This window comes from Vombatus ursinus, unplaced genomic scaffold (genome assembly GCF_900497805.2).
Source record: "Vombatus ursinus unplaced genomic scaffold, bare-nosed wombat genome assembly UNPS02014812.1, whole genome shotgun sequence".
Classification (NCBI taxonomy): Eukaryota; Metazoa; Chordata; class Mammalia; order Diprotodontia; family Vombatidae; genus Vombatus; species Vombatus ursinus.
In genome coordinates, this window is record NW_020954590.1 from 92,567,444 (window position 1) to 92,590,434 (window position 22,991).

The 22,991-nt window shown below is 34.0% G+C and overlaps 1 long non-coding RNA gene across 3 annotated transcripts in view; it reads right to left on the reverse strand.

Moving 5' to 3' along the window:
• LOC114053884 overlaps nt 1-22,991 on the reverse strand; it is a 185,501-nt gene that overhangs the window by 51,178 nt on the left and 111,332 nt on the right. For all 3 annotated transcript variants that reach the window (XR_003570424.1, XR_003570425.1, XR_003570426.1), the window contains exon 3: nt 14,809-14,865. This is a non-coding gene — a long non-coding RNA (uncharacterized LOC114053884). The remainder of the gene's footprint in view (nt 1-14,808; nt 14,866-22,991) is intronic.

Sequence of the window (22,991 nt, forward strand, 5' to 3'; positions counted from 1 at the left end):
GTTAAACTAAAGGATTATGGGTGTGGCATACTGAATAAATTGTCAAAAATTTTCAAAGAATTATTAGTTTGATGAACTCTACCCCCCCTTAAATTTTTTTTTGTTGTTATAAGGAATTGTTCATTGGAAGATGGACAAGAGAAGGATTCACTGAAAAATTGGTAAGTGGATGGAAAAACAAAAATCAATAAAATTTTTTTTTAAAAAGAATTAAAATGGATTAAAGGTAAACAGCTTATTTTATAAAGGAAACTCATTATGAAGACACTTAGAATCACTATTTGCTTATATTTGTTTAAAATCACAATGCTAAAATTATTCTAATTGATATATTTAAAACATTAAAATTATTTTATCAAATTAAAAAAAAAGATTTTCCTAATGGCATGGAACTATCAGAGATAAAATAATATTCTTAAACCAGAAAAGAAGCAGAATCATATGTTGGAAAAAAACCATAGACTCTGATCTTGTGACTGACTCCCACTATGTGTCACAATAGCTTATCTTGATGAATTAGAAATTTTAACTGAAACACAATATAATTATAATTAATTCATTCATATGCAGTCCATATATACATATACATACATATATATTTATGATCATGCAGCTCACTATTTTAAAAAATTGAAGATGGCTATATTAGATGTTCCCGCTAGCTCTGACACCATAAAATCTCTGATTTTTAACTGAAATGATTCATATTTGCACTAGGAAGTGTATTGATTATATTAACTATTAATTATGGTTTGAAACATTAAATTACTCAAAACAATGCAATCATATACATGCCTTCAAAGAGTCATTTAATATTGTTACTACTATGACTACCCTTTTAGTAAATTAATAATGATGCCATGTTATAATAAAATGAATTTGTACCTTTAAAAACTGACCCATTACAAACTAGGTTCTCCGTACAATGTTGACAGGAGACCTATGAGAACAAGTTGAAGGTGGTGAGCTAGTTTGAAGAAGTGACCCCTCTCCAAACTGAGCAAACTGGGGACTCACAGCCTGTAACTCTCAGCCCAGATTTCTGCAGCTTCATGATCCAACGCCGTAATCCAGGACAGAAAAATATACTCCCACACTCCTATTGCTATACAAACGTGCTCCTCATCCCACTTTCCCCTTGTTATTCCCCAAGAGAAGTCATTCCTCTAAAAGAAAAAAAAGTAAAAGAAACTGAAGATGAATAAAACAGAGAGAAAGCTACTTCTCTGAAATACTATCTGTCCTTCTCACAACTTTGACCATGGTTAATGCACACAGTCCTCTGTGGTGATGTGACCACAGATTTCCTACAATATACTTCAATGCCCAAAGTACTTTACTGACAAGAGAGTTTTGTAAAAAGCTATTTTCAATCATAGCAATGTACAAAATGTGCCTTTGTAAACAGCCATTGTACTTTTAAAAAATGTATGAAATACCAAAACAGAAATAAAAAGACAGAAGAAACCCAAAATGAATGTTAAGCAGAAAAGAAGCTTAGGAATTAAGCAGATACCCTTTTCAAAAGTTCCCTTAATTACATAAAGTTCATTTAATAAAACCTAATGCAATCAGTTTATCAATTAGTTCCTTGTCTGTGATCATAATAGTCCACCTGACTAGGGCAGGAGGAACAAAGTGGTTTTCCATTGTTAGATCACTTAATTAAAAGCATGTGGGCTATGATAAACAAACTTTCATTTAATGTAAAATGAATGGCAACTACGAAATCTTGAAAGTTTTGAAAATAAAAGGTTTAATCTTGGCTTCCAAATGAAGTGAAATTGGACATATAATCAAAATATACTTCATATTCTGGCAGAGAAACATAATTTAGAGTTAGTTCTCCTTTTAGGCACATGTAAGAATTACTGTTATGCTTTATTTATAAACAACCTACTCATATCATTATCATCCTGGGAAATGAAGCATGAGCAGAAACCTGCAAAATTTCATGTAATGCAACTCCTCCTTGCTGTCAGGCAAATGCCCTAGTCATCAAAAAATGTTACTACATTATTTATTTAAATAATATTTTTGTATTATGGATATTTTTCCTATAAAATAAGAGACAGGAAATACTCTAATTCCTCTCATTAAAAGTGATGGTTTTAAATTCTAGTGGGACTCAACTCCAAAGACTGGAGAGATTAGCAACTGAGGCAGTCTTCTGAAAGAATTGTTCTGTAATCACCAATTATCAAGACCTCTACTAAAGGAACCACCTATTTACTACAAGCCACTTTAGCTGTCCCAAATGAGGACAAAATTATCTCCCCTCACCAATATTTGGAAAGGAAAAAGGTAAACACTTAGAGATAATAGGTGGACAATTAACATAAATACATTCAAATAAAAGGTCATGGACATTTTACATCACTAAAAAGAAAAATGTGCATGATTCTAAAATGCAAAATGCTATCTTATTAACTTGGGCTTTTCTCAATTATTATTATTATTTTTTGCTTTTGTGGTGAGGCAATTGGAGTTAAGTGACTTGCGCAGGCTCACACAGCTAGTAAGTGTCAAGTGTCTGAGGCTGGATTTGAACTCAGGTCCTCCTGACACCAAGGCTGGAGCTCTATCCACTGCACCACCTAGCTGCCATAATGGAGATTAAGTTTTGTTGTTGTGTTGTTTCAGTCATATCTGACTCTTTGTCACCCCATTTGGGGTTTTCTTGGCAAAGATACTGGAGTGGTTTCCCATTTCCTTCTCCGGCTCATTTTGCAGATGAGGAAACTTAAGGCAAACAGGGTGAAGTGACTTGCCCAGGGTCACATAGCTAGTAAGTGTCTGAGGCCACATTTGAACTCAGGTCTTCTGTACTCTAGGTCCAGCACTCTATCCACTGGGCCACTTAGCTGTCTTTTCTCAGCATCTTTATGTGTGAGGGACTGTCTGATGTTGGCAGTTGCCAGTTGGGTGCTGTGGCAAGAGTAGGGTAGAATCTGGGTATTTTGGAAGTCTTGGCAGGGGCTGTGGTAGGCAGAGTCGTGGTGAACTGGGATGGGCTGGGTACAGAGAAGCCCTGAGGCAGTGGCCAGTGCTATGTGAGATAAGCTGGGTGCTAGGAAGTAGCCAGAGCTTGTGCTCCTGAGGCAAGGGGCGGTGCCACGTGGGAGTGGGACGGCAGAGGACTTAGTTCCCTTTGCTTAGTCCCCTCCCTATATGCAACGTCAACCCCAGATGCCTCCATCTTGTGACCTTCCTGACTTCCTGGGTCCCTTTGTGTAGCACTGACCCCAGATGCCTCCTCCCACTATCTGAGTCTGACTTCCTAGGTCACGTACTCTGTCTATGCACTAATCCCAGATGCCTCCTTCCTGTATCCGGTCCTAGCCTCCTATGTCACTCCCTCCCCCTTGGTGTGCTAAACTCAGACAGCCCCTTCCGGTATCTGACCCTACAATCATTGGCTAGTAAGTGGGCTGGGGAGGAGGGGCTAAGTAGGTACTTAAGGACGAGCGTGGTCAGATCATGCTCTCTCTCTTGGCTCCTGCTCTGTTGCTCTGGCCTTGCTGCTTGGGCTTGCTGCTTGGGCTTGCTGTGATGGCCTCTGAATAAAGCTCTGGTGTTGGCGTCTCCCGATGGCTCGTCTCTGTGTGTTTATCTGGCTGAGGACCGAAGACTCGAGAGTGAGTATGACTCTGGCAGCCTGCTCCTTACAGGAGGAGAGGGTCGGCGCGGCCAGTACATTTATGAAACACTTAGGACATGATGCTCAAGAAGTAGGACAGGAATGAATAATGGTGAGGAAGTCGGGAGAAGGAATCACTTAGTGTTTCAGAAAGATAATAAGAAACTTAATAAAAAATTTGAGGCAGTAGGAATATTAACCACTACAATAGTTTGGGGATGGAGTTACGGTTGACATGCACCAGTGTTTACAGTTAAAAAAGAAAATAGAGGCACCAAAATTCAGATTCCACTGGGTTCATAAAACGGTATCTTCTGTTGGATATTAATAACAGACTTGTTACACTGAACCAATTTGTCCAACAGATGTTGAGTTAACCCCAAGGGAATACTGCATTTTGATTCTATTCTAATAACATTAAAGCATGAGTAATTATTATGTAGGAAACAGTTCTGAAAATACATTAGCCTAGAATTACCTTCCATTCCATTCTCCACCTTATAGTTAGGTAACAAAAACCAATTTCTGAACTATAATAAAACTGCCATCAAAATGAAGAATTAAGTATCTGGTTTAAATAGTTTTTCCATGACCCAGAATTCAACAAAATTGAATTTTCATTTTTCTGTGGCCTCTTGATACTAACCTAATTCCCTATTCAATAATATCCTAATTGATGGGGTTTTTCAGAAAAGTTTTGAACAGTTTTTACAAATATGTGAAAGACTAAAAATCTCAAAAGCCAAGCATAGTGTTTTTTGTTTTCCTATTTAATAGCTCTGGTAAAGCAATTGACATTTTTGGGTTTATCAAACACTGAGCATAAACTCAGTTTTTCCTGATTCTTCTTTATCTCTAAGTTTTTCATGAGCAGTGACTATTTTACTTTGGTCTTTGTATGCCCAGTGTCAAGCACAGTGAATGGTACTATGTGCACTAACAGAGGCCTAATAAATGCTTATTTATTAACCAGTTGGTATGCTTTTCTATTTTTAACTAGTACTAAATGGTTGTGTATGATTGCTGCTTTATAGTATTATGTGAAGTTTTAGAACTAAGTGATTCTCCCCAAAGTCTCAAACAGCACTAGTGGCAGAGGAGGGACCAGAATTGAGATGTCCTTGCTTCCAATGCAATATTCTGTCCAAAAGCAGAACTCCTGCAAAGAACTTAATCTGGCCTATCACATTCCTAATATTCCAATATCTCGCCTTTCTTGAATAGGCAAAGTAAATTGTGACATGATTTTGCAATGTGGACCTTTGCATCAGTTCAATTGCATCATAATTCCCAGTGCTTTATGGCAAACACCCAGAATGACATTTGTTTAACTTTTGCTGGTGAAATTCAAGTAATTGCCTCCTGACACCAGAAACTTGTGATTTTCAATAACAGTAAGAACTCAAACTAAACAATTCTGCTTTTCTAGAAAGCAGCAACAACATTTAGCTCTATAGGCTACAATGCCACAAAAATAGTCTTTCATAGCTCCAAGTACTTAATGTCCCCATATATTTAACTGCAAGTAGAATATGAATATTCATACCATATGTTTAATTCACATTTAGCAATTGTTAAATACTACATACTGCTCACTTTTTCTGCAAAAGGAAATAAGTCAATTCAATAAAAAGCTAACACAAAAATCTCCCTGCCTATTAACCCCCATGATCCATTCATGAAATATAAGCCAATACTTAGACTCTTAATATGAAAAACAAAATAAAACAACAACTAGTTTAACTGGACCCAGGCCATGAAGTTCTCGGCACCTCCCTATTTTCTCTGTAGTGACACCAAGTTTGTAGCTAACAACGCACATTACACTGGCAGAAATCTCTCTGCTGGAACTGAAGAATTAAAGCAATATTATTGTTCTTACCTCATCCTGCCGTGCCTAGGTATTTATTACAAAGAGGAAAACTGCTATCACATGCCAATCACTATAGGATGGGCAAGTAAAGTAGTATTGGCATCAATATGAAATTTCTCGCTGTTTCAGTTGAGACTAACAGAATCAAAATTTAGTATGTGTGTGTGCGCGCAAACGCACACAAACACAAGCTCAAAGAAAAATGTTTATACTTCCAATATAAAATCCTTTAAAGATATTCTAAAGTGAATAGCTAATAGGTGAACAAAACAAGTGATAAACTACTAAGCCTATAGAAATGCAGAATATTTGCCAATCACAATATGTAAAGTTGTTCGTTTTTGTGTGAATTTCTACATATTATAGCAGTTAATAGGTAGTATCTGTTAATTATAGTCACATGCACAAATGAAGAAAAGTACCAAAACCAGAAAAGAATAAAGGCACAAACTCTTCATAGTGTGTATGCCACCTCTGCCACCATACTATACATACTACACTAATCATTTGTGGTGATGAAAGTACATAATGGGTCACAATTAATGTAAAATTATTCAATTCAAAAAGCATGTCTAAAGTGTTTAAAATGTCCCCGTTGTGGAAATGTATATTAGGGGGAAAAAAAGTCAGTATGACACAGACCCTGATCCTCCAGATGTGGTTTTCAATCTACTAGTAGAAAATATTTGTGCAAAAATGCTTAAGATATCTTTCAGGAGACCTTTTCTGGTCCCACAAGCACCTAGAGCCTTGTCCTCTAAGCTTAACTTCCAACTACTATGTAACAAATGAGAAAATATACATAAAACATTTTGAAAACCTTAAAGTGTAATACAAAAGCTAGCTATTATTACAATATAATATTTATATACCAATTTATTTGCATTCTATCTCTCCCATTAGAATGTGAGCTCTCCTAGAAGACAGGGACTGTATTTGCCTTTCTTTCTATCTCTCAGCACCTACAACTGTGTCTGCCATATAGTAAACATTACTATCTGAATAATACAAGCAAGATGGTAATAAATCCAACAGGGAGGTTCAGAACATTTTAATGAAAATATATATACATATAAAGGGCAGGTTTGGAGAAGAAGGTTTATGAAAGAGATGGCATCAAAGTTTAGACGTGAAAAGGGAAGAACTTTAACACAGAAAGACCAAGGGGAAGGAGGTAGTGAGAGATAAAGTCTATTTGTGGCACAGACAACAGTATGACCACTATTCTAATGCCTCATCATGGTGTTGAGGGAGCAGCACCGATGTCCTGAAGGCTATGCCAGCATAGCACAGACTCTGGTAGGAAAGTTTAGTGATGAACTGCATATCAGAGATCCAAGCACCAAGTCTACCTAGGGTTCAAGTTGATAAGTGAATCATTAACAGACTGATAACAACTTCAGAGTACCACCTACTGAGTTACCAAGGGGTTGGAAATTTGCAATGAGAGTAGACAAATAGCCATTTCTACAAAAATTATTGAACTGTAAAATATTCAAGGATGTATTATATCCCACTAATAGAAGGTAAGCTCCTTGAGGGCAGGGGTGTTTTTACTTTTCTCTTCACAGTGCTATTCTTCTGTTGCCATTCTTTTGGGTTTTGGCTTTCTTGGTCTAGACCTGTGATTTAATTGGTGTGCAGAATTTCCAGGGTGGAAAAGTTTTTGACCAGTAGAGATCAGCAATTTATATGTCACTTTTTGCTCCCCTGCATTAGGATCATGGAGTACCAGAACGAGAAAGGAATGTATAGATTATAGCCTTCATTTAATGATCTACAAGGAAGAGAGAGACCTACTGCTTCCTTAAGTAGCCTGCTCCACTTTTGTACAGTTCTCTAAATGTGGTTCTTTGTAAAATGCATCTTTTTTTTTTTCTGGTATTACTGTTTGGGGCAAAGCACAGCAAATCTAATCCCTCTTCTAAGAATTTTCACATTTTACAGATGAGAAAACTAAAACCCAGAGAGGTTACAGAAGCAAACTCATTATTCACTTTATTATTCAATATGTCACACCATCTATCTATTTATTAGTTACACCTGGAAGTCAATCTCATTTCAAAAGAACATGAAGTCATCATTTTTCCTCACTTTAAAAAGTCTCAATTCCTAAAGGTGAAGAGATGTGTACTAACTTGAAAAAAATATTTCCAAACAGTATTGGAAGCAAAGTACTACCTACCTACCTACCTATCTATCTATCGAAAAACAAAGGTAATAAGAAGATGCACTAGATGACTCCCAATAGCCCACCCCCTGGGACCAGGAAAACTCACTTTCCATTATTGAATGAAAAGAGTTATGGAACACCAATGACCTGGCTTGGGCACTGTCACAATCAGTTAAATGAAAAATACAGCAAAATATCCTCTTTCCTTAAGATCCAGCCTAGTTTCCCAACTTAAGAATTTCCCTGGAGCACTAAATGGTTAAGGGACTAGCCCTTGCTCAGACAGCTAGCACGTATCAGGCAAGCCATGAACTCAGGTCTTGTTGACTCGAAGTCAGACTTTTTCCCACCATGTCATGCTGTCTCTATTTGATACATAACAGATATCTAATAAATATTTGTCATTTGCTTTTATGTTATTCAAATGTTCGCTCAATATGAATAAAGGGTGAGTAAAGAACAGAGGATGGAAAAGTAGTCTTGTCTAGCTGGAACGTAGAATAGATGAAGCGAAACAGTGCTAGATAAACCGGAAACGTTAATTTGGAGCACAATGTTAAAGGACCAGGAATTCAAGAGTATTCAATATAGGATGAGGAGTTCCTGAAGAGTTCTGAGCAGAAGAATGCAAAAGGAATTAGGTTTAGGGAAGGAAGACTAGACTGGAGATTATTACAAAAATTGAGGTCAAAGATAATGAGTATCAAAAATAGAGTGGTTGCATTGAGATTGGAAGGGAGGGAACAAATACAAAAGCTATTAAGATAAAATTAACAAGACATGGTAAATAATTGAACATAGGAAATAACTATGTTCTATCAACTGAGATAGAGAAGCTTCAAGATGGAGAACATTTTCAATAGAAGATGACAAGCTCAGTTTTGGATGTGTTAGTATCTTAACATTAGTGTGTCCATAACATTTTGAGCCAAGTCAAAAGAAAGTTCCTTTCTCTCCTGCCTTGAGAAAGTATGTGAAATAGTGAGGAATCAACTTTTAAACTATTTTAAATACAAAGACTAAAACAACCCGAGAATACATTGCTAAATCAAGATTTTAACTCATAGTTGAGCTTTTGATTATCCATCCAAATAATCCATGGTGGTTTGCTTTTAAATGCTCCTCAATTTAAAGTTTGGGAGAAAAATGTTGACATTGCATTGGATTAAAAAGTATAGTAAGTAAGATCTGCTAAACAAATCTAGACTACTTATCTAATTAGTAAAGTTACAGGGGTCTGCCAAACCAGTTACATGTCACCACTCAAGCTTTCTACTTGACTTATTATTATATTCATTTCTATCATCCAGAGTTCGAGAGTAATCCAGGGCTGTGTTTGGCTATTTTCTCATGAATCAATGAAAACTGAAATGAAATAATATCTCAGAATCTTCACTCTACTTTATTAAATATTATTTATTTTAAAAACTAGAGGAACTTCTTTCCCCATAAGCTCCTATCTTTTTCAATATCAAAACCCCTAATCTCCTAGGATTAAATAAAAAGTATATATACTAGATACACAATTTATCAACAATAATAAATGACACAAAAATATAAATAAACTTTTAAGTGTGTTACACTTAGAAACCACAGAATTACCATTTTACCCATCACAACAAAAAACATATATTCCCTTTTAATAGGTATGGGATAATGTCAGTTAACTCTCCAAATGTTTAAATAAGAACAATAGGGTACATTCAACAAAGTGGACTTAATTTTTTTTTTAGTAAAATATGCCACACAGCTTTGGAAAAAAAATAAACAAGAAGAAAAGCTACAGTCTAATTTCCACCAAATCTAGACTGCTTAAATATACTAATACTTCAAACAACAGGAAAAAAATTCTTGCTCTAAAGAAATATAAAGTAGATCTTACCCCTAGCACCAAGGATTATAAATAATTCTATAAGAGATTATAAACAACTTGTCCTTTGTAAGAAAATAATTCATTCACCAAACCACATATAACAACTATTAAGTAAAATTGCTAATATTGAAAAGGACAAGGAATGCTCATTATAGCATACTATCTTTAAACTACAAAAGAAAAAAAATTCTCTTTAAATACAATATGAATATAAAGAAAAAAGTCCAGAAAAGTCCAGATTCTATGACAAAAGTTAATTGTGAGGACCTATATTTCTTTCTAGTAACATTAAAATAGTTGTCATATTTCATAGAAAACCTAGTATCATCAATTGAGAAGTGCAGTACTCTTCAGAGGCCATTTATTTCAACTCTCCCTTCCCAACTCTTGAATTTACTGAGGCCTGCTAAGGCTCAAGGAAATGAAATGGCTTCGCCAGATTATAGAGCTCATTTATCCATGACACAAATTTCTATTAAAAACTTGTAAGTCAGTCAAGGTATAATCCCAGGTATCAAAAAGCTGATGGAAACCTTGAAATTAGAACTCTAGGCTAGAACTAACAGAGCTAAATACAATCCAGTCCAAGAAAAGAATTATTGAGAATCTGCAATGGGCGAGACTGCGCTAAGGATTTGGGGAAGAAAAAAAAAAGCAACTGAAAAAGTCTCTGTCGTCAAAGAGTTTAAGATCCATTAAGCAAAGAATTCTTTTTTAAAAAATTTTTATTTATTTATTTTTAGTTTTCAACAATCACTTCCATAAGCTTTTGAGTTTTAAGTTTTCTCCCCCTCCCTTCCCTTCTCCCTCCCCAAAACAGCATGCAATCTGATATAGGCTCCACATATACACTCCAATTAAACATATTTTCACATTAGTCATGTTGTAAAGAAGAATTAGAACCAATAGAAGGAACCACAAGAAAGAAGAAACAAAACAAAACTGAAGAAAAAAAATCAAATGGTATGCTTCAATCTGTATTCAAATTCCCTAGTTCTTTCTTTGGATGTGGATAGCATTTTCCATCCTGAGACTTTAGGAGATGTCTTAGATCCTTGCATTGCTGAGAAGGGCTAAGTCTATCAAAGTTAGTCTTCTCACAACATGGCTGTTGCTGTATACAATGTTCTCCTTGTTCTGCTCACTTCACTCAACATCAGTCCATACAAGTCTTTCCAAGTTTTTCTGAAGTCTACCGCTCATCATTCCTTACTGCATAATAGTATTCCATTATGTTCATATACCACAACTTGTTCAGCCATTCCCCAGCTGATGGGCATCCTCTCAATTTCCAATTCCTTGCCACCACAAAGAGCTGTTATAAATATTTTTGTACATGTGGGTCCTTTTCCCATTTTTATGATCTCTTTGGGATACAGCCCTAGAAGTGCTATTGCTGGGTCAAAGGGTATGCACGTTTTTATAACCCTTTGGGCATAGTTCCAAATTGCTCTCCAAAATAGTTGGATCATTTCACAACTCCACCAACAATGCATTAATGTTTCAATTTTCCCACATCTCCAATATTTATCATTTTCCTGTTCTGTCATGTTAGCCAATCTGGTAGGTTTGAGATGGTACCTCAGAGTTGTTTTGATTTTCATTTCTCTAATCAACAGTGATTTAGAGCATTTTTTCATGACTATAGATAGCTTTAATTTTTTCATCTGAAAACTGCCTGTTCATATCCTTTGCCCATTTATTAACTGGGGTAAGCAAAGAATTCTTAAGCAAGGAATAGTCACTAAAATCAAGAAAAGCAGACCTAGCCTCTCCTCAAAACATGATTCATAAAGGTACAAGGTGAAAGTGCTCAACTTAACTACTTTTTACTCACAACTCCCTTCGGTAAAAGCCCAATTTATAGTACTTGTCTTGAGGCAACAAAACTACTTTCCCCCATTATAAAAACTGATATTAAATTAGGTGGAAAATACTTTGCCTCCAAAGACAGGCAGCAGAAATATCTTCCACTAGGGTTCAAGGAGACACAAAGCAGCCTACTGTTATAAAAATCTACAGTGGAAAAATGCATGATCAGTTTTATTTTTACCACATGTTTTGGTCCAGTCAACAAGAAAAAAGCTGTTATACCTTTCAGCGTTTTTTTTTCCCCAAAAGATAACATATTCTCTTTGGAACTCTTTATAACAAGGCATAATATTTATAATGGTTAATTTCCTAATTTCTACTAGTTTTACAGAGATTAAATATACATAATGTATTTATTTTATATCTTGAACTTGACTTTAATTCTTGGTTAATGTATTATATTAAATATAAATTATGTTTATATATTTTGTAACATATTAAAATATATGTTAAAGACATGGTTAGCGAAAAATTGGGAAAAGGAAGAGGGATCATAAAGAGCCAGCAATGACTTCTTCAGGAATGGCAGCCCAATCTTATTTCCTCCATTGAAAGGAAGAATGCTATCGATATAAGTTAATGTAGATTTTAGCAAGATTATCTAGTGATAATCTGGTGGAAAAGATGAGAGAAACTTCGACTAGATGGTAGTACAATTAGGTAGATTTGGAACTGGTTCGATGGCTAGATTCAAGAGTAACCACTAACAACATAATGACAACTTGGAAGGAAGTGACCATTGAGGGTACTTGGGATCTGCATTTGGCTTTACATCACTTAACATTTTTATTAATGATGTGCATAAAGGCACATTTATAACATTTTCTAATATAGTAAGCTGGAAAGGCTAACTAACAAACTCAATTTTGAGTCAGTATTGAAAAAGATATTAATGGGCTAGACTACTGGGCTAAACTGAATAAAGTGGAATTTAATAAACATATTATATTCTTACTCTTAGATTAAAATCTTCCTAAAGTACACAATGGAGAATATGGATATATAATAGTTCAAGATTAAAAAAAGATCAATATATCAAGAAAAAAAAGCTCATGTAATCTTACGCTACAATAAGAGAGAACAGTTTCTAAGAATAAGTAATGACAGTTCTACTGTATTTACCCACATCTGGAATATTGTGTTTAATCCTAGGTAACATATTTTAAGAAGGATATTAATAAGAAGAAAATCATATTGGTGCTGGGCCAGTTGAAGGAAACTAGGGATATTCAACCTAAAAGTAAAATTTGTTATGGCACAGGTTGGACTGAGATATCCTTCCCAACTCTAAGTGTCTATAATTGTAAAAATAGATGTACAATCTCCTTTTTAATATATCAATGTTCCTTCTATTTCAGAAACTCAAAAACTTAACTATTGAATGTGATCCATATGCTCAATTTCTAGTATCTAAGCTAATGGAAAAAACAGAAAATAGCAAATAATCCAGATGTCATGAACATTTGGCTTTAAGAGTTCACTCCATTATGTTTTTCTCTAGTTGAGTTACCTTTTTAATAATATTTTTTTCTTAGGCAACTATTAAATTTGTTTTATTTCCTAAAAATAAATGGATTGATGAAGGTGGTAGCAGACAGGTCACAAAGTGTTTACAGTCAAAATGGCTACTAAATACAATAATGCTTAATATACAAACACTGCAAATGTAGTTAGTATGGAATCATTTTCAGAATATACAAACATGCCAAATTTTTTTTTCTTTCATTCCAATTCAACTTGACTCTCTTCTCAAAATGAAGCAGAACAGAAACCAACAAGTATCAAGAAATTGTTAAGATATCCTTTCTTACAGCCACTATTTTACTCAAGAATGACAAAAAAAGGTATTACTATAAAGACAGTCCCCCTTCTCCCCAAAATCCCTCTCAAAAAAGAGAAAAAGGAAGAAAAAAAGTTTCTCCAGCAAGATTCCTTCTATCTCTTCTCTGCATAGGCAATCTATTTCTTTTCTGAGAAGACAATCTCTCTCTCTCCAAAGATTCAACTATTCATGGCCTTTCGTGTCTTCTCTAAAACATGGTTAAAAGTATAGAAATATCTTTACAATAGGTTCTAGGGAATCTTAGGGTATAAACATGATAAAAGCTAAGTAAGTTAAAGATGTAGTTTCTAAAGACAGATTATTAAAGACCTAAATCTTGTTGTTTTTTTCCATGCCATTTCTCCCAACTTAAACTCCTTGATCCAAAGTAAAATTAATTGCTAAAATAACAGAAAGGGACCTTACAACTAGTGAAACCTCCTCATTTTGACAGATGAGAAACTGAAGGTTAAAGAAATGCATTTGCACAAAGTCACAAAGCCTATTAGTAGCAGAACTGGAGCTCACAACCAGGCTTCCTCACTATGGATGGTTTTTGTTCCTAAAGAAGCATGCTCCTTTTCTGCCCAGACCTCAAGTCTACTAATGGCTTAATATCAAAACTGTTCTATTAGCCAATAAACCCAGTTTCAGTTTATGTTCTGAGAGCCTACCCACAGCACCAACAAAAACTATTTGATATTATTTGGTGTTTATTTCCTTCTTTTTTTTCCTTCCCTCCATCATTTCTTTCCCTTGTAGCTTCACGATCTTGCTCAGTGTGTTTTTCTTTTTAATTTTCCCCCCCAAAGATTTGCCTTCTCTCCCTCCCACCTTCTCCTATGCCATAAGCCTCCTCGCCCTCCCCAAAGACCCCTAAAGATTCTTTCAATACACTTATGTCATTGGGTCATAAGATTTTAGTTGGAAAAAACTCTAAAATGCCATCTGGTTCAATACCATCAGTGTATAAAAGAGGAAACTGAGATACAGAAAGGATAAGACTTACTGAGGATCATAGAGGTAGGAAATAGCGAAGTCTGGAATCAAATACAAGTATTCTGATTCAAAATCTAGTAGAATAAGCTATCTTTTTCCTTCCTTGTTTATATACTTAATTTTTTTTAAACAATTCTCAATCCAGTGGTTTCTACAAAGGGAAAATGTGATATGCAAATATTTTTTAAAATAAATACTAGTATTAAATCATATAATAAACAACATACCATAGGCCCAAATAAAAGTCCAACATACAATATGTAGTCTGCTCTGAAATTACATTAAATGCTATTTAGTATTTAAATTCACTCTTTCAGCTTGCTCTCCACAAGTCTTACAAATAAACAGTGAAAATTGCGCAGCAATCTTCTACCCTAAAATTAAGCAGGTGCAAAAATATAGGAAAGGTAAAATTAACAGCCAACCATTAAGAATAGCAGTTAGTATTTTCAAGTTTTGTTTTATTCAAAAGTAGCATTTTATGAAAAAAGTGTGAAATATTTGACTTTGTTCAAAATTGAATATTGCAACATATACAGTATTTCCTTTATCTTACCTGATTCAGTGCACAGTGTGAAAGATACGTAAGTTTGAAGCAAGGTACAAGAGAAAGCTGTAAAACAAAGAAGAAAGTTCCTAAAAATCTTCAAAATCAGGTTAAATTCCTCTATAGACATGACTTTTTACTATACATATACAAATCACCACACTTAACTCCTTTCTTCATATTGTTTTAATATTAAATCAAGAAAAGCAGAGACTTTGAACCATTTCTATTTACATAAGCATACAAGAAACATAACAAAACTTGATGAATAATATTTTTGAATAAAAATTTTAAATGCAATGTTGATACTTATGTCTGTTTAGGATGGATAGAAACTAATTTCACCCAAAATGACCAAATCTAATTTGCTCATATAGAACAAAATATTACCTTAAATATAAAAATTATATTAACAGGTTGAAAGCAAAGAGAAGATTGTTGAGAAAATATTTTAGCAATTTATGTAAGTTATAACATTTTACATTTATGAATGGTAGTCTGATTTTTAAAAAAGTAAAAACACTTCAATCTGATTTTCCTGGGTACAAAAAAAAGCCATATACAAGAATAATTATACATTTATACATCTAAAATACATCAAAAAAGCAAAACATCCTCCTTTTATACTCATAAAGAAAAACAATACCCAATATTTATATAGTACTTTGAGGTTTTCAAAGCATGTGATATGCATTATTTCTTCTGTTCTTCATAACAACCTGTGATATAGATAACAGGAGATGGGAGATTTCCGCGAGCCTACCTCATAACTGACCTTGAAGTGACCTGGTACTTTGTTCTCATAATGTTTACAAACTTAAAACCTTAGCCATAACTCCAAAGATATTCAAGGATGAAGTTTTTTGTCAGTTACAAGATGTTTTTGTATCTTTATGTCACATGCTTTTCCTTATGTAGGAGAATCCAGTCCAACAATATTGAGGATTCCTAATATTGAATGCTCCTAATATTAGCTATACTCCCAGATTTATATTGGGTTACTTTGAAAACTCTAATAACTCTTCCAGAACATCATTATGGTATTGTTTCCTTTCTGAATGTCCTAAGTAGGATCAAAAAGTTATTTCACATTTAGTATCTCAGGGACTTACGTTCATCCACTTAGACAATGGAAAAACTCAATTTGTTAAGTAGAAGGGGAAAGAGCAAAAAAAGTTCTATTAATTTTTAACAAGAATTATTAGTATTGAAATCAAAATTTATAATGGACTACCAATCAAGGTATTACTGAGTTGATTCATTAAAAAAACCCACTGAAATCTATGCAAACACAAAGCTAATACAGTAACTTTTAAAAAATGAATTCTAATCAAGTGCCACTGAAGTGTCCAATAATCTTCTATGAAATTGGATTCACTTACTTTCACCATTATCAGGGAGCAAATTATGCATTATGACAGCCTAGAAAGCATATATTTGCAAAAGACAATCTCCCTGTTCAAGGACTACAACACGTGTAACAATCAAAATATAACACTGTAAGCAGAATCAAGAGAATCAGTAGAAATGATAGGAACATGAGACTTCATCTGTTTTATATTAAATAGAATTTTATTAATCAGTATTTATGAATATATGCCAGAAGTCTCTATATACCTATGCTAATACATGGCTTATACAAAACTGGAGTGGAAGAAAAAAACAAAACAAAATTTAACTGACTTCTATCCACTATAAATACATGCATTGAAACTGTTCACTGGAGTTAGCAATGATCCCTTAAATGGTCATACCTAATGGCCTTTTTTCATTGACCTATCTGCTGGAACTGTTGACAACCTTCTGGCTCTTAGGGACTCTCTCCATTCTGGGCTTCCATGAGACCTCCTAATTCTCCTCCTGAACCTTGTCAGACTGCTTCTTCGATCTCATTTGTCGGTTCTTGATCCATATCTGTATCATGCTACCTAACTGGGTATAATTTTCTTCCACTGGCCTTAGGTAATTGTGGCATAGAAATAGAAGACTTATGGAAAAAACAAAGACTTCTACTGAAAAGTGATGACTATCACACAGTAGGTAAACAGGCTATACTGGGGTGGTACAGTAAAGTTTTGGGGCATGGAATCAAGGTCTGGACCAGGTCATACCCTCAAATTAGTAGTAGAGAGCAAGCCTATATAACTATATTATAGAAGAAAGGATGCTAATGGAGATCAAGGAGTTTAGTGACCTCAAAGGAAGGCATGTAATTAAATTAAATAAAAGTCATGCAAGTCAGATTGCAAAATATAGCTTTTTCTTATTGAGGCTACACATTTAGTACACAATTACTGGAACAGAACACTAGCTATCTAAACCACATCTGAACTTTGACACAGTTATACCACTAATAGGCCTTTACCCCAAGAAGCCCAATGAAAGAGGAAAAGTATTAACAGGGCACAACAATATTTCTAGCATTGCTTTTTTTAGTGAAAAAGAACTGTAAACTAATGGGGTGTCAATTATATTGAAAAGAGATAAACAAACTGTGGCATATGAATGTAATGGGGTGCCCAGGAGGTACAGTGGAGAGAGTACTGGGTTTGAAGTCAGGAAAATCTGAGTTAAAATCTGGCCACAGATACTTACTAGCTGTGTGACCTTGGACAATTCACTAGACTCCTATTTGCCTCAGTTCCTCATCTACAAAAAATGGGGATACACTGGAGAAGGACATGGCAAACCATTCCAGTATCTTTGCCAAGAAAATCCCATGGACAAAAATTCATGGAGTCACATAGAGCTGGATACATACAAATGACTCAACAACAATCAGTGTAATGGAGTATTATTGTGATGTCAAAAAAAAATGTAAAAAAGAACATTTTGAGAAACCTAGGAAAACATATATGAACTTATGTAGAATGAAATGAGAAGAATGAAAAACAATTTCTAGAATAACAACAACATAAAGAAACACAACTTTGAAAGCCTTAAGAACACTGGTCAAAGTAAATACCAACCATATTTCCGAAGTACCAATGATGAAGCATGACAGTTCATTTTTAATAGGTGATGGATTTAAGATGCAGAATGAGATATACATTTTTGGACCTGACTGATGTAAAAACTTGTTTTGTTTCATTAGGTATATTTGTTATAAGGATCTTACTTTTCTTTTCAATAGTGGGTTAAAGGGAAGATGAGAGAATTACAAGGTTCTTGCTCCTCCTCAAAAAAAAAAACACACTATTTCATGTACAACTCTCTCCTTCTAGCCTAAAATGTATATGGAAACTAAATTTCTATAGCTAGACGTCACGCCTGAGGAAACCCATCTATTTATTGTAAGAGTGTTGCTAACTTTTGCTATTATAGTCTCTTTTATTATCCAGAAGTAGCTGCCTTTTTATAGTTCAGATTTTGATACAGAACTAGACTGAGAGGGTGAGCACTGCTAAGTTAACTGTATACTAGGGGAGATCTGCATTATTCAGACAGAACCTACAATTACGTCAGACAGCAAAAGTCTATCTTCTTGGTTTTTTAATAAAGATTTTTGTCTTATACTTTAAACAAGCTAATTAGTGGTTTATTTTAGAAGTAGTACTCCTATTATATTAATAATAACTGTTGAATGAAAGAATGTTTTCACAAGAATGTTAGACTTCGAAAAGTCTCAAAATAGCATTATTAGGTCAATACTTTCTTTTCAAATAACCTCTTTAGCTAAATGCAGACCTAGGAACTGAAGTAACAATAGGAGGAAATTTATGCATTATAAAAATTGTTTCTCTCAATCCATATTTTATCATTAAAACAAATATGCAATCAACAAATAAACAACAACTACTAAGGGCCATAACAGTGTTCTTTTGCTTTTTCCTCCACATAAGGTTAAGGTCTAATATTTCAGACCTTTTGTCTAGAGTATTATGTTCAATTCAGGGTACATAATTAAAAAAAAATTCTGGTATGCTGAAGAGTGTCCAGAGGAAAGATCATCAGAACAGAAAAATCCTTGAATCTGTTAGATAAGGATTAGTTAAGAGGAACTGGGCATGTTGAGCCTGGAGAAAAGAGAACTCAGACAGGATATGATATCTCTCTTTATTACTAGCAAGTGTGAATGGATTAGATTTGTTATATTTGGTCTCAGAGAGATTAATCAGGACCAATGGGTAGAAGGTGCAAAAAGGCAAATTTAGTTTTACTATCAGGAAAAATTCACATCTTTACAGTAAGTCTTGGAGAAAAGAAATTAATAAAAGTCCAACTTAAAAGTTAAGGAACCAAAGGGTAAATAATTTGCCTACAAGTAACACAGTCAATAAAGGACAGCTGGAATTAGAAGCTATATGTCTAATTGACTTCTGGTTCAGTACTTAACTGTCAGTTTTTTTAAAGGATAGAATACAGTAAAAAAAAAATTCTATAATTAGAAGAGAAATAAAAACCAATATATAAGTACGAAATATCCCAATAGCTTGAAAATGCCATCAAAATATTATTGAATAATTTTAAATGGTCATCTCCTAGGCATATAGGTGAAGAAAGAGAAAGATCATTAAATTATCACATAAATTTTATTTAAACTTTATTTATAGGTGTGAAGATAGGCAAAGAGAAGACACTTATGATAAGGAATCAGCATTTGATATCAAGATAATTAATAGTTTCAGCAAAATTTCAGACTGCAACAATAAGCCCACAAAATGTGTATTTGAATATAATGACAAAATCTAAAAGGCCGTAAGGGAAATAGAAACGGCACTCAAAATAACTACAAAATGCATAAAATCTGTGGATCAATCTACCACAGCAAATGAAATACTGGTATAGGTTCAATTACAAAGTGCTCCTTAAAGAAATAAAGTCCTTAAATACCTGAAGGCAGGTGGTCATGGCTGTACCATGCCAATTTAAACGAAATGACAATATTACCAAAGTTAATTTACAGTTTAATGCTATACCAAACAATCATATAGATAAAATAACAAGAAAATTCATTTTACATCTACAATATCAAGGGAAATAATGAAAAATGTAGAAATGAAGGAAGAATAGTATTTAATAAACAGTTATCAAAACCATAAACTGAGAAGTTTGTAAAGCCCTGGCACACTGTAGGTGCTATATAAAAATGCTTATTCCTTTCCTTTCATTGCCCCGCCCCACTTTGGTACTGATTAATTAAGAGGAGATCAATGGCGACAGACTTAGTCATAAAGGGACAATTAGGTGTAACAGACTCAATAACTCAACATTCAATAAAAACTTAAATTGGAAATCATTCTGCAAGCTTTAGGCTCAGACTAGTATCTTATGATAAATTCCACTATCAATTCAAAATGGAAACATGATCTGAATATTAAACATCATTTGATATAAAAATTAGAAGAGAAGCAGATCACATCAGACTTTTTTTAAAAATGTATTGATCAGTTTTTTTTTTCTTCCTCATCTTTTTTTCCCTTAAAAATAATCTTTGCCATATGAAGATTCACTCTGAAAGGTTCATATGGAGAGATAAAGCTGCAAATTTAAGTGATATAAAAATAAGATATATAAACAAAATATTTTTAAAAAATATTACCTAATTAATTTGTTAGAAACAGCTAAATAGCCCAATGGATAGACCACTGCACTTGGGAGGCAAGATGACCTGAGTTCCAATCTTTACATATTAGCTGTGTGACCCTGGGGCAAGCCCCTTAACTTGTCTCAGCCTTAGTTTCCTCATCTGTAAAATGGAGGGGATATGTTAATAGCTCTTATCTCACCGGATTGTGTGAGAATCAAGAGATAACACATGTAAAGCTACAAACGTTAAAATGTTATATAGATGTGAGCTATTGTTTCTGAGTATCTCTTTCCTCCCTTCCTTACCCTGTAATATATTCCTTGGTAATAGACATAAAAAAAAAATAAATTAATAAAGTGGGGTGAGGGAATAGTTATACAAAAGTAACTACACATCACCTGACTTTAAAAAAAGAATGATACTGTTTTAAAAGGTTTCCCCATGTAACAAAGCCAAATACTCCGAAGTGAAACTAATTATCTATGAGGAGATGGCAGATGTAGATGTTTTATGAATAGATGGTCAAAAGACACATGAATACTCAACAAAGAGGTGATCGGTTTGTAAACTGAGGGAGGTTATTGAAATGTATGTGAAGAACTGCGTATGGGATGATATGAATTAATACCACCTGTTGCATGGAAGAGAGGGAAAATCTTAGATAAATCATATAAGAGCTGCACCCCTGTAATGTGTTAATACAGAAGTAACTAAAAAGCACACTTGCCTCCCTACTTTACATGATTCATTGAATTTAAGCAAAGGATGACAATACTAACACATTTCTAAACCTTTCTGTAGACAGCTAAGAATCTTTTAGTTCAAGTTAAAAAAAATACCCTTTTATGCTAGGTCAATGGTAAAATGTTCTTCATGGGAATCGAAAATTAAAACATTAAAGAAACTAAACTGTGTTTAAAAGTAGTAAAACTTAAACCTGATAAATAAAATAAAAGTTGCCAAATTAATTTGTTATGTCCATTTTTTTCTCCACCATCCCTCTGAAAGACTGAGACTCTATTTCCCTGGAAGTCCAAGGGCTACTTACTGCTATGTGGAAGATAATTGACATCAATGCTATTTCCTGGTCATAGTTTATTTAAGTTTTATTTTTATACATTTTGGTATATTTTAAAGGTAATTCTAAAAACCCATCTACAAATGTTTCAAGATAGAAAAAGCCATTTGCCTGTACATAAACACATCAGATTTTAAAAAGTACGGATAATTCAACAACAAAAATGTTCAAAATTTTATAATAAAATGTTATACTTCACCAGCCTATCTTTTGCTGGATTATTTATTACAAGGTTTGAAATACAGAAAGGAAAGACAATTGTCTCCTAGGACTGGAATTTGCTTTGCTTGATTATGCCTATTTTTTTTTTATAGGTTCTTTGTTTACCTATAGAAAAAGGGTTTGTAGGAACAGAAAGGGAAGAATGGGAGGGGTGGGGCAAAAGGAAAAGGAAAGAGGGAGAAAAGAGTGACCAGGGCATTTTTCCTTTTTAAACTGCAGATAAGAGAACAAAAGAAAATCAGGGGAAAAAAAACAACACAAACTGGGAAGCCTAGAAAACTACAAGGTAAATATATAATATATTTTAAAGCTCTATATAACACATAAACAATAGAAATACACAGTTTCACAAAAAATATTTTTTCCTTTTCCACTACGTATATACAAATGCTCATTTTGTTACTTGTTAAGTTCTGAATTAAAACCATTTTAATAAACTAAATGGGGGGGTGGGGGGAAGAGCCTGGTCTACTTACTGTAGAGAATCCAATCTCTCACCTATGCTTTTGAACAACTTGGCTTCTACACTTAGAAATTCACCTCTTTATCATCTCCACCTCTTAAAATTGTGAGCTCCTTTCAAGGCTTTGCTCCTTGACAACTAAGTACACACCCTAGTTTGGCAGTGCTTCTCAAACTATAGTGTGTATAATTATCTCTTTACCTGTTTTAATTCCACATCCTAAGTAGAATTAAAAAAAAAAATCCTCCAGGAATTCAATTGACTTAACAGGGATTCACTACTCTCAAATGAACAAGCAGTAACTTCTTTTCCAGTAAGTTATGCAAAGACAATTATCTGGCTGGTTTCAAAAGAAGGTAAGGTCTTTGAAGGCAGAGATTATCACCCTAACACCATGCCTTATACTCATTCATAATGAATTTTTACTGAACTTATTGAGTTGAATTTCAGAGCCTGCATCACTATAATAACATTCTTTTAACTAACTGAATTCCCAAATGGTTGTTGCTCCCCAAAACTGAATCCAAATGTAGTTATAAATCACAATGGAGAGGGGATGTATAAGTGCATTTAAAACAGAATCATCTTTAAAAAAAAAAACAACAGGTTAATAGTCACTGTTACACATTTTTAAATTTATAATTTTAACTTTATGTACATTTCATTACCTGGATACAGACTAAATTTCACTGCAACCTGAATCATTCAAGCTATGATCAAAGCTGATAACCCATGAGTCTGAAATCTGACTGCTTCTTCTTTCAAAAGCAACAGACTGATCCTGAAGTTTAAATCAGGACTCCCGATAAGATGCATTGAGTTGTCATATGAGAAATGGCTTTTATTTAAGGTGATTCTATCTACATGCAGTGACAAGTGCCTAGAATATATTGAAGGAG